Source organism: Esox lucius, chromosome 5, assembly GCF_011004845.1.
Source record: "Esox lucius isolate fEsoLuc1 chromosome 5, fEsoLuc1.pri, whole genome shotgun sequence".
NCBI classification, from domain to species: Eukaryota; Metazoa; Chordata; class Actinopteri; order Esociformes; family Esocidae; genus Esox; species Esox lucius.
The window spans coordinates 4175444-4187742 of NC_047573.1; the positions used below are offsets into that span (position 1 = coordinate 4175444).

Below are 12299 nucleotides of genomic sequence, written 5' to 3' on the forward strand. Positions count from 1 at the left end.
TCTGGGGGTTCTGCTGCTGTGTCTGGGGGTTCTGCTGCTGTGTCTGGGGGTTCTGCTGTACTGTCTGGGGGTTCTGCTGTACTGTCTGGGGGTTCTGCTGCTGTGTCTGGGGGTTCTGCTGTACTGTCTGGGCATTCTGCTGTACTGTCTGGGCGTTCTGCTGTACTGACTGGGGGTTCTGCTGCTGTGTCTGGGGGTTCTGCTGCTGTGTCTGGGGGTTCTGCTGCTGTGTCTGGGGGTTCTGCTGCTGGGCAGTCAGAAACACATAAAAACATTGGCCATCTGAAATGCTTCACGTGTCTATGTCAACGGTCCGATGACTGCATGTCGCTTTTGATCGCTGTTCTTCACAACTTACTTCAGGATGTTGTGCCAACACCTTGGTCATCATCATTATCCCACTCACAAAGCCAACAACGGTTAAAGCTTTAATCTGAGATGCAAAAGAAGATCACACACACACACACACACACACACACACACAGTAGCTCCTCCACTTGTTAGACTGTGAAGCTGAGGGATTGGACAGGTAAACAGAAATGTGACCCCTCTAGAAGTCACACATAGAGCTCTGGATGACAGACAGACGGTAAAGAAAATCCACCTGATAAAATGATCAGACGAGACGAGCATTGGACAGAGTCCCAGGAATTGAAAGGCCTCCTGAACCCCCTGACTGTAGCTTCCACATCACAGGGACCGTCGTTTTCAGCCAGTGTGCATAGTGATCCATGAGTTAGTGTGTCATAAACAGATGTATCTGTCACGGCCAGTCTTGGGACTTGTTAAACATCTCAATTTAAGATTCAGGGCCATTAACTAGACCCGAAATAAAGAGGTAGGCCGTAAAGTTCAGGCCAAGGGGACAGCTCGTACTCTGCAAGCTCCCGGAGCGGTGGGGGGAGTCAGCTAGAGGGGAACGACATACACGTGCGCGCACACACACCCACACACACACACAAACAATGCATAATAAAGATGACAAATTCAACGGCATCATTAGTTATCTGACAAAAGAAAACAACATCTATTGAATTCATGGTAGCAGATTTATTGAACAAGGTTTAAAAATAATTGATGCTTTGTGATCAGATTATTGGGGATCTTAGAAGATCCAAACTCTGATATTTTTTTCATGTGGTTTAACTTCAATATCTTGACAGCTATTTTTAGATTCAATCTCAAAGTAACAGTAATATTGAAGTCAGAAGTCAAGCAGGTTTCAATTTGCTACACAAATGTTCCTGTCTCATAGTTGGCTTGTGTTTATTTTTTATTTACAGTATATTTGACAGGTGACAAAAACATTTTAGTAAGACTGTAACATTCTATTTGTATACAGTATATATTTTTTAATTCAGGCATTTAGGGTTTTGGGTTGAACTAAACCTTGTCATGAGATGCCACCATTTAAAAAGTACTGTAATCTAGAGCTTCTGGTATATTTTGACATTTTGGGTGACTTTAAAAAATCTTGGTTGCAATTTAAAGTGATAATTGAGAAACTTGAAGAAAAAAAATAAATATGAAAATGTACTTGAAAATAAGATGTTAAAATGTAGACTTGGTGTCTGTAGATTTCTCACTCCTCTTCACGTCTCCTCCGTGAGACTGACCTCAGCGCTGACCCAGCAAAGCAAACCAACACACAGACAGAATGTCTCCTATCCAAACTCTTCACACTGGGCCAGCCTGGCTAACACCTCTCCTGGACTGCCCTCGTACAGCACTGACCACTGGGTCAGCCTGGGTTCAAACAACATCCGGTCTCTTTCTACTTGCTCAGCTTATGTTTTTTTATGGTCCGTCTGGATGGGCTGGGTTTGGACATTCAGAACTATCCGATTTGGTGATTTATGAAGCACACGTAAATTATTTGAAGAAGAAAATGTACACCACTTGAACCCAGATATGCATAGGGGATATATATGTAGACTGGTTATAGGAATCCCCTTGTAAAGCCACAGGAATTGTCCTCCATGCCTGACATAGTCAACCTCAACCCACAGGCACAAGATGGAGGTGATTAAATGCCCCCTATTAGTGTCCGCGGGACCAGACCCTGCTATTTCACACCGTCTTGGGTTCCCCGGGCCGCCATTTTGGATCTGTAACTCCAGCAGGATATCAGCTGTGTTGTGTGTTCCTGGGTTTCATTACCACCGCACAGTTTAGCACTGGACAGCATTAGCTGCTAATGGCCCTTCTAACTAAAAGCGGTGATTCAGACGGCCCCGGATTTAGCTCATAAAACCCCAGAGGAGACGTTCGGCTAAGTAAGGAAACTGTGATACTGGAAAAGGCAGAGATAAAAGGGACTATAAATGCAATCGCATAAAACTAGTCTCCTTAAAGTCCGACTCTGATGTCAGGAAATCGACCGGCTCAAACTTGTTGATGTGGATCTGGTGGATGTAAGGCTGGGATCATTCAGACACGCCGTGGCAGTGTTAATGCAGTATCCCCATTACTCAAACCCATCCCACACACAGCTAATTCGCGCTAGTCAATGCATGCCAGTGGGCGGCATTTAAGCTAGCGCTTAGCGCACGGGGCCAGTAAACAAAGACTGAGCCAACAGGGTGATCTGTTGATCAGTCCCAGAGCAAGGCTCCTAACCCTGTGATTCTGTCGTGAGGAAATAGCCCCTAGAAGGTTTCAGAAACGTGTGGTCCAGTTAATATTTGACATTGACATAACTGTTTTTTTGTGTGTTGTTTTTAACAGATACATGTTGAAATTTCGTGTTCGATGGCTCCTCGCCCTGAAAAGAATCTATGGGTCAAGATAACATGTAATCCAGTTCAGTTTACTTTGACAAGCCATTACAAACAAGAAGGTAAAATCTGTACAATGTTGGTATAACACAGACCTTGTTTTTAATCGTCTCATCAATGTGAGTTTACGTGGATGTTTTTAGTTGCCTCCTCCGGGGGGCAATGGAGACCTACTGCTTTTGTGTTGCTCAGTCAGTCCCGGCCTCCAGGTCAGCGGTCTGACCGGATGTGGTCCAGTTCCTGGTGTTTAAGGGCCAGGTCAGATGTATGCGGCTTGAGGCACCTGAGACACGGTACTCAGATTTGGATCTAAGTAGGAGCAGAGAGATCTGGGCTAAAGGTTTACGGCTCAAGATTTCGCCCCCTGGTACCAAAGCCTGTGTGACGTGCAGGGAAATGTGACAAGATTTAACATGGGCTTACTGCTGCACAGCTGTCTGTGAGACACGTCCCACCAAGCGATCTTGAACTTAACCGACGAATGCGAACGAGTAAGACTGTGTGCCGAATTGCTAAAATGACAGGACAAGAGAAGGAATGCAGTCATTTCAACAGACAGACACAATTATCCCGAATCGCTGATAATCAAGTGTCGGTTCACTTGGCTAATGCAGTACAAATGAAATGCTCGTCTCGTGCGCAAATGAAAGGTTTGTAAACTTCTTCTGAGACTAAGGAATTAGACGTACAGTAAATCACAGGTCCAAGTGTGTGTGTGTGTGTGTGTGTGTGTGTGCGGATGTGCTCGTCTTTCCCAACAGCCCTTCAGTCAGTCCAATACTTGCCGTTCCTTGGCCTGGATGAAGGGCAGAGGGTGGTCGACTGGGCTGGCAGTGTGTTTTCAACGATGTCACACCTGTTTCATGTTCAGAACTCAGTCATCAGCATTTCCTGTTCTGAAAGAATTCCCGCACCATCCGAGGCGAAGACACTAGTTTCAATTTCATCTGAGTAACAAAGAAAACAACAGAACATTTTTGTTTCGTGATATTGGATTCGATTTTATATTTTCTAACACAAAATACAACCCTGTCTGGTGGCTAACGGACTTGGGAGGGCTGAGAGTTTGCTTTTGAGCCGTATCCCAGGCAACGAAATACCTTCTCATCATCCTTCCATTTACTCAAGCTCACACAAGGGTTCTCATTGCATTTGTGTGACTAGCAAAATCAAACACTTTTGTATGCCAAAAAAATCATCTGGGCCCAGTGGTCAATCCCTGTCCCTCTGATACCCTCTGAAGAAGATAATACGATCAGGGGGAAACCTTTTCCGGAACGTTCTCAAATAGGTTCTATACATATTTAGCTTAAATCACCAGATTCAATGATATTTGCAACATACGTATATATCACCAGATGCCTTAACTTAACCGATGAGTTCGGAAGGAATGCCTTGACTTAACTGGTCAGTTTAGAAGTCCCTCCCTTCGAGACAGAATGTGAATATTCAAGTTAGACAGCAAAATCTTGATGACATATTCCCACTGCGCTGATAATGATGGGAGGGGAGAGGGAGATAGAAAAAGAGAGAGCATTAGAAAGAGAGAAAGAGGGCAGTTGAGAGTGACAAAAAAAGACAGAGAGAAAAAAGTTAGACAGAAAGAAAGAGAAGGAAGAAAGGGAGCGAAATGGAGAGAGACGGAAAGAAAATAAAGATATTACAGAATCAGATGAGTCAAGATGTATTGAGATATAAAGTAGTTTTCCTTTAATTTTTTCAGTTGTCTCTAAATATTCCTATTTCCTTACTTTTACACACGAGAGCACATACACATTTCATATCTGACATTTAAATAATGTATTTGGATCCAAACTAAAAACATTGGCAACTCAAATGACCTAAATATTTTTGGGGTCACAGATGGATTACAGCTTGGCTGCTGTCTGTCTGTCTCTGTCTGTCTGTCTGTTTCTTTCTGTGTGTCTGTCTATGGTTGTCTGTCAGTCTGTTTGTCTGTCTGTATCTGTCTTTACCTGTCTGTCTCTGTCTGTCTGTCTCTGTCTGTACCAGTCTGTCTCTGTCTGTCTGTCTGTCTGTCTCTGTTTGTTTCTGTCTGTCTGTCTGTCTCTGTCTGTCTGTCTGTGTCTGTGTCTGTCTCTGTATGTCTGTCTGTCTCTGTCTCTGTATGTCTGTCTGTCTCAGTCTGTCTATCTGCAAACCTGCCATCCCCCTTACATTTTTATTTGCCTTTATGAATTCCAGTACCAATATTCCTGTTCTCTTCTCTCCTGCACGTTTAAAACTCAGTATTGCAACAGGCCTTTAAATCACCCCAGAAAAAAAAGTTGTGACACTTTTCAGTTTTCCTAGACAGATGTGGAATATTTTAGTGGTTGGTCTCAACAAAGAGGACATTTTGTTTAATTTTGTAAATTTACAATGGAGCAATTAAAATAAATCTTCAGCTGAACTTCCATTAACCTGCGTTTGGGCTTACTCTCCGGAGTGGTCTGTGTGTATGTGTGTGTGTGTGTGTGTTGGGGCTCTGATTTATGCTGTCCTCCCCATTGCCTGAAGAAGGAAAAAAAAATATTGGTGCTAACAAAAAAAGCCAGAACATTTTCTCTGAACCGTACATAAATTCGCCCTCCCTTTTCCACCTACATTCATTTACATGATAAATCTCGAACGCACATAAAAACTCATTGTGTGCAAATCTTCAGAGGATGAGTGCGCAAAGGGAGGAGGTGAACTTTCCATTGTGTCCCGGGCCTAGTGCGGAATGAACGGACACATGATTGTACATACCAAGTCCACATGTGAACCAGTCATGCAGATGCAGGATATTAACATGATCAAGGAGAGTGGTGAACGACAGAGGAAAAACTGCTGGGATTTGAACTTCTGCCGCAGCAGTGAGCACTGGAGGCAGAGACTCAGACTGCTGACCCTCCCAGGACACGGTTAATGGCATTTTTCCGAATAGATTAAAATAAGTTCTTTGTGTGGGTGCAGCTGCAGGCTTGTTAGAGGAAACACACAAAGTTCCCACGTTTGTGCGACCGACTGTTTAATGGACAGGATTTCTCATTAGGGCTCTTTCAAGCTACAACAGACAAACTTAAAGCAAAGAGCAAATTTGTTCTTAAGACCTGAAAAGCAATTGTTTTTTTACATTCAGAGGACAGCATGTTGTGTGGTGGGACACACGCAGTGTAAAAACAGGTTGGGATAACAAGACTGTGTGCAGTTGTCCTCAGCGCGTTTATTTCTCTCATTTCAAAAGGGTGAGTAACAGATAAATGAAGGTGTTTACGCGCTGTCAGAGCATTCCTCCGTCCCTGGCAGGCTAAAAATAACACACACACAAAAACAAAAAGTGTTGAGCTCCAGGCTCCTTGTGTCAGTGAACTGAAATGAGTTTCGACTAAAGGAAGATACATTTATAATTACATTTCACTTATTGATGAACAGTGTAGCGCGCAAAGACTACGTTGCCATAGTTAATTAAGGACAGACAGGATTGTCCTCCGTTTCGCAAGGGTGTCTTGGGGAGGGTGGGTGGAGGACATCTGAGGAGGGTGGGTGGAGGACGCCTGGGGAGGGTGGAGGACGCCTGAGGAGGGTGGGTGGAGGACGCCTAAGGAGGGTGGGTGGAGGACGCCTGGGGAGGGTGGGTGGAGGACGCCTGGGGAGGGTGGGTGGAGGACGCCTGGGGAGGGTGGGTGGAGGATGCCTGAGGAGGGTGGGTGGAGGACGCCTGGGGAGGGTGGAGGACGCCTGAGGAGGGTGGGTGGAGGACGCCTGGGGAGGGTGGAGGACGCCTGGGGAGGGTGGAGGACGCCTGGGGAGGGTGGGTGGAGGACGCCTGGGGAGGGTGGGTGGAGGACGCCTGGGGAGGGTGGGTGGAGGATGCCTGAGGAGGGTGGGTGGAGGACGCCTGGGGAGGGTGGAGGACGCCTGGGGAGGGTGGGTGGAGGATGCCTGGGGAGGGTGGGTGGAGGACGCCTGGGGAGGGTGGAGGACGCCTGGGGAGGGTGGAGGACGCCTGGGGAGGGTGGAGGACGCCAGGTTGTGGAACAAAAAACTGTCGGACTTCATGTGGGTGATATGGGTACTGAATCAGAGTGAATAGTCAAGCCACAAACCCAAATATTTGAAGGTGTTGACAGACTCCAAACCAGTCCCATTCTGGGCGAGGATGTTTAAGGTGTAGGCAGGTTGAGGTTGGATCTGATGAAAGAGCCGACATTTTGCATGTTGGATGTTATTAAAGCTACAGTATATGGGATGGTGGTAAGGTGGTCAGCACAGTATTCAGACCAGGGCCAGATGTTTACAGGACGGGGTCTTCAGCATAAGGCTGGATTAGGGAGTTACTGGGCAACACGTGCACCATGATTAATACACATCGAGCACCAGATTGGCCCAAGATTTGTAGCTTGTGGAAAGCCCATTAATACAGCCAGAGGTGTAGACAGGCAGTGCTTCAGATTTTATGCATTGTACTCTGTAAATGTTTTATATTGTAAATGTTTCAAAGCATTTTAGGCAGTCCTGTGAGAGCCCTGGGTTGCTGAGTCTATTAATATATATTCAGTAGTTAAAAGAGGCAACGGCTTTATCCAAATCAATGAAAACAGCGCCACACCACTTTTTGCTTTGACTAAAGCAGACATGATGTCATTCAGGACTTGTCGAAGATGCAGACGTATGGCCCTAAAGCCTGAATGCACTGCAGGAAACAGTGTGGCATTCAACACACACCTCATTTACTAGTATAGGATGAAAGAAGGAACCAGGGGTGCTCTTAGGCAGGGCTCCAGAGGCTGCAGTGTGGACAGCTGAAGCTCTCAACACTTTTCCGTTCATCACTGGACACCGCCTTGTAATATGTGAGCGCTGTGCCTCCATCAGGAATTTTCAATTTCCTCTTTTCAGTGTTCCACTATTTTGACTGATACTTTTGTTTGTGAAATCTTGCTTTGCTTTACCAGTTAACTGATTTGATTGATTTCACACCTAAAGTAGCTGGCGTGTTGTCTCACAGAGGTGCTCTGGCAGGTTTTGGTTCGGGCGTCTCGAGTGCGGCGTGTTTATATAGAACTAAAAGAAAAGAGTGTATAATAAAATTAGACGCATCCTCCAATGAGAAGGTGAGGTGAGCTCCGGATCAGTGTCGTGTCAGAAGGCCTGCTCATTAAAGGGTTATAACTGCCCTTTGACACTAATACAAGGAGGGGTTTTGCTCTCGCGGAGCCCAGTGATACTCCAGTGATACTCCAGTGGTCAGTAGTCTTGGCAGAAGACTGCAGCTGTATACGCTGTATTTATATTAGTTATGAAGACACCAAAAAGAGTCGAAAGAGCTTTGTTCCGGCACTTAGGCTTGAATTGGCTGGGGGCTTAACATTTCAAGAGAGAATGAGAGAGAGTATCTAAGTTAGCAGAGCTTGGTGGATTGAACATATCCCAGTTCAATTAGACTAATTGAACACATTCTTAGTAGAGATAGTTCAGTTAAAGTGGTCTGCACACACTCTACAGCACATGAACAGGAGCAGTGGGAGGTGTAGAGCACACTGACAGGAGCAGTGGGAGGTGTAGAGCACACGGACAGGAGCAGAGGGAGTTCTATAGCTCACAGACAGGAGCAGAGGGAGTTCTATAGCACACAGACAGGAGCAGAGGGAGTTCTATAGCACACAGACAGTTGCAGAGGGAGGTCTATAGCACACGGACAGGAGCAGAGGGAGGTATATATCCCACGGAAAGGAGCAGTAGGAGGTGTATAGCACACGGACAGGAGCAGAGGGAGGTCTATTGTAGACAGACAGGAGCAGAGGGAGGTCTATAGCACACGGACAAGAGCAGAAGGAGGTATATTGTAGACAGACAGGAGCAGAGGGAGGTCTATTGTAGACAGACAGGAGCAGAGGGAGGTCTATAGCACACGGACAGGAGCAGAAGGAGGTATATTGTAGACAGACAGGAGCATAGGGAGGTCTATAGCAGACATTAATGGTGAAAGATGTGTTCCTTGAGAGTTCATAATGTTCACCATTGAATCATCCAAAAAGCATTGATTCATCCTAAAAGCACTGAATCATCCAAAAAGCACTGAATCATCCTAAAAGCATTGAATCATTCTAAAAGCATTGAATCATCCTAAAAGCATTGAATCATCCTAAAAGCATTGAATCATTCTAAAAGCATTGAATCATCCTAAAAGCATGGAATCATCCTAAAATCAGTCGCACCTCTTTCATGGATGACCTATCCTGACTAAATAAAATGAGGTATAACCAGGAATAACAGCCTCTGAGTTTGAATAGGATTTCTCTGGCCAAGAGGGCCAGAATGTGGGGTGCTGGTTTATGAACCAGTGCCCTCAGCTCACCAGATTTTAGGAGCAGAGGTTTGGCTGTGTATGTCTGTAGAAGCAGAGAGAGGGGCGAGGTTGACCACATGGGCAGGGGAAACAGCAGGCTGGTGTTACAGGGCATGTCAGTGAGGAATTACACGACGACTGTGAAGATTAAACACGTCTCAATGCGTCGCATGAAGAGTGCCGACGCTAAGATGGCATAGAGGGTTACCGTTTAAAACCCTGGTACGCACCACAAACACCGTAAAATATACTAGTGTCAGCCTGTATGACGTTCTGTAATGTCCACAGAACAGATCCTTGGATGGTGATGCAGCTGTGCCCGGGAGAGCCTCTTGACCAGCTGCAACAGTGCTTAGTGTGACCACACCGGCCTCCATCACCAGGAGCACCAGGATGCTGCTGCAAACGGACCTCAATATCCAGGACCTCCACACCGGCCTCCATCACCAGGAGCACCAGGATGCTGCTGCAAACTGACCTCCATCCAGGACCTCAATAACGGCCTCTATCACCAGGAGCACCAGGATGCTGCTGCAAACTGACCTCCATCCAGGACCTCCATAACGGCCTCTATCACCAGGAGCACCAGGATGCTGCTGCAAACGGACCTCCATCCAGGACCTCCACACCGGCCTCCATCACCAGGAGCACCAGGATGCTGCTGCAAACGGACCTCCATCTAGGACCTCCATACCGGCCTCCATCACCAGGAGCACCAGGTTGGTGCTGCAAATGAACCTCCATATCCAGGACCTCCACAGCGGGCAACATCAGAGGAAGGGCCCGGAAACAGTGAAAGCTTAGCCTAGCACATCCTAACCCAGCACAACATAGCCCAGCACAGCACAGCTTAGCCTAGCACATCCTAGCCTAGCACAGCACTGCTTAGCCTAGCACATCCTAGCCCAGCACAGCACAGCCCGGATAATTCCTTCCTGTGGGGATTCGGCATAACCAAGTCCGCGGCCTGCCATTCATCCATCTAAGCCCGGGGCCGAACCTTGACCCCAGCCCAGGGAATGACTAACATACAGGTGGAGTGTCATGTGTCTTCCTCCCTTGTCAGCTAGCAGGAGCTTGGGGCAGAACCCTGCGGTGAGTCACAGGACGCTAACACGGAACGAGCTGCACATGAACATGTTTCAACTCACACTGAAACATGCAAATGGGGACCGATGAATCAACCACTGCACCACAGCCAATAAGGCTGTCTGATGGACACACCCACACCCACACACACACACACACACACACATACACACACTTTGCCTTGCCTAAGGACCCTTTGGCAGTCATCACTCAGGGCGTTGTGAGAGACAGCGTGGCGTGTTCTCTAAGTCAGTGGGAGGTGTACAGGGGGGCTATGTTTCACGGCTGTCATGTGAGAGGAAAAATGTGCAGACATGATTTTGGGGCAGAACCAAGCAGGCTACTGGATAGTGAATCACTTCTGGTACCACGTGTCACACCATAGGGTGTCGGTGTACTGATAGCTGGTAGATTCAAGATTCAGAACTTGATTACCACACTGACCAATGGGGAATTGATTAAAGGCAGATTATTAAATATACAGTATCTATATTTATATATATATATACATATATATATATATATATATATATATATATATATACATACAGTTGTGCTCAAAAGTTTGCATACCATTGGAGAATTGGTAATATATGTACCATTATTAAAGAAAACATGAGTGAGCAGGCAAAACACATTTCTTATATTGCTTATGGGATTCATATTCAACTCTAAGTCATAACAGCATGGCATAATCATAAAAAATAACATGGCAACAAAGAAAACATTTACTGACCCCTGTTCAAAAGTCTACATACCCTTTGTTCTTAATTCTGTGTATTGCCCCCTTTAGCATAAATGACAGCGTGCAGTCTTTTGTAATAGTTGTCTATGAGGCCCCATATTCTTGCAGGTGGTATAGCTGCCCATTCGTCTTGGCAAAATGCCTCCAGGTCATGCAAGGTATTTGGTTGTCTTATGGTTGTGACCATAAAGCTCTATTTTGGTCTCGTCACTCCAAATTACAGTGTGCCAGAAGCTGTGAGGCGAGTCAAGGAGTTATTGTAACCAGGCTTTTTTAAGGCATTGGCACAGTAAAGGCTTCTTTCTGGCAACTCGACCATGCAGCTCATTTTTGTAGTATCGTCGTATTGTGCTCCTTGAAACAACCACACAATATTTTTCCAGAGCACCCTGTATTTCTCATGAAGTTACCTGTGTGTTTTTCTTTGGCTTGGTATCAAGAGATCCCTGAATTTTCCAATTCTTAATAAGTGATTGAACAGTACTGACTGGGATTTGCAGTGCTTTGGACATCTTTTTATATCCTTTTCCATCTATATAAAGTTCCATTACCTTGTTACGCAGGTATTTTGACAGTCCTTTTCTGCTCCCCATGGCTCAGTATCTAGCCTGCTCAGTGCATCCACTTGAGAACTAACAAACACATCAACTATTTATACACAGACACTAATTGCAATTTGAAAAGCCACTGGTGTGGGAAATTCCCCTTTAATTGTCATTTTCACCTGTGTTTGTCACCTTGTGTGTCTGTAACAAGGCCAAACATTCAAGGGTATGTAAACTTTTGATCAGGGCCATTTTGGTGATTTCTATTATCATTATGATTTAAAAAGGAGCCAAAGAATTATGTGATAATAAATGGTTTCATATGATCACTATCCTTAAATAAGTTTTCTTGCATGATAAATCATATTTTCAAAATCAATGCCTAAATTTCACAATTTCTGGCAGGGTATGTACATTTATGAGCACAAATGTGTGTATATATATCCTAATTCTTCTTAATTCAACATCTCTACATGTATGGACATCTCTACATGTACTGTTACATTCCAACACAGGCACACCTCATTTTACTTAACCAGGTACTGATTAGGTGATTACCTGAACCAAATCCAATTAAAAAATTATAAAAAACACTGCTGTGGTCATCAATATCCTCTCGCAAAAGCACCAACTGGATGGCAAAATCAGTAGTACCTCAAAGGTAATTTGAATACAAAAATTACTATTCAGCATGACAAAAAAGTTGAAAAGAAAAGCTTTGAGTGAGGAAAAGAAGGGTTCAGTTCTGGCTTTACTGGCAGAGGGATATAATGAGCGTCAGGTTGCTTCCATCCTGAACATTTCAAAGA

At 45.2% G+C, this 12299-nt stretch overlaps 1 long non-coding RNA gene across 1 annotated transcript; it reads right to left on the reverse strand.

Annotated features, from left to right (window-relative positions):
* Nucleotides 1-2664: 2664 nt before the first annotated feature.
* Nucleotides 2665-3724, reverse strand: LOC109615796. Its single transcript, XR_002196792.2, has 3 exons — nt 3634-3724; nt 3201-3289; nt 2665-3086 (listed from the first exon to the last, which is right to left on the reverse strand). It is a non-coding gene; the product is annotated as an uncharacterized LOC109615796 (long non-coding RNA).
* Between the last annotated feature and the right edge of the window lie 8575 nt (nt 3725-12299).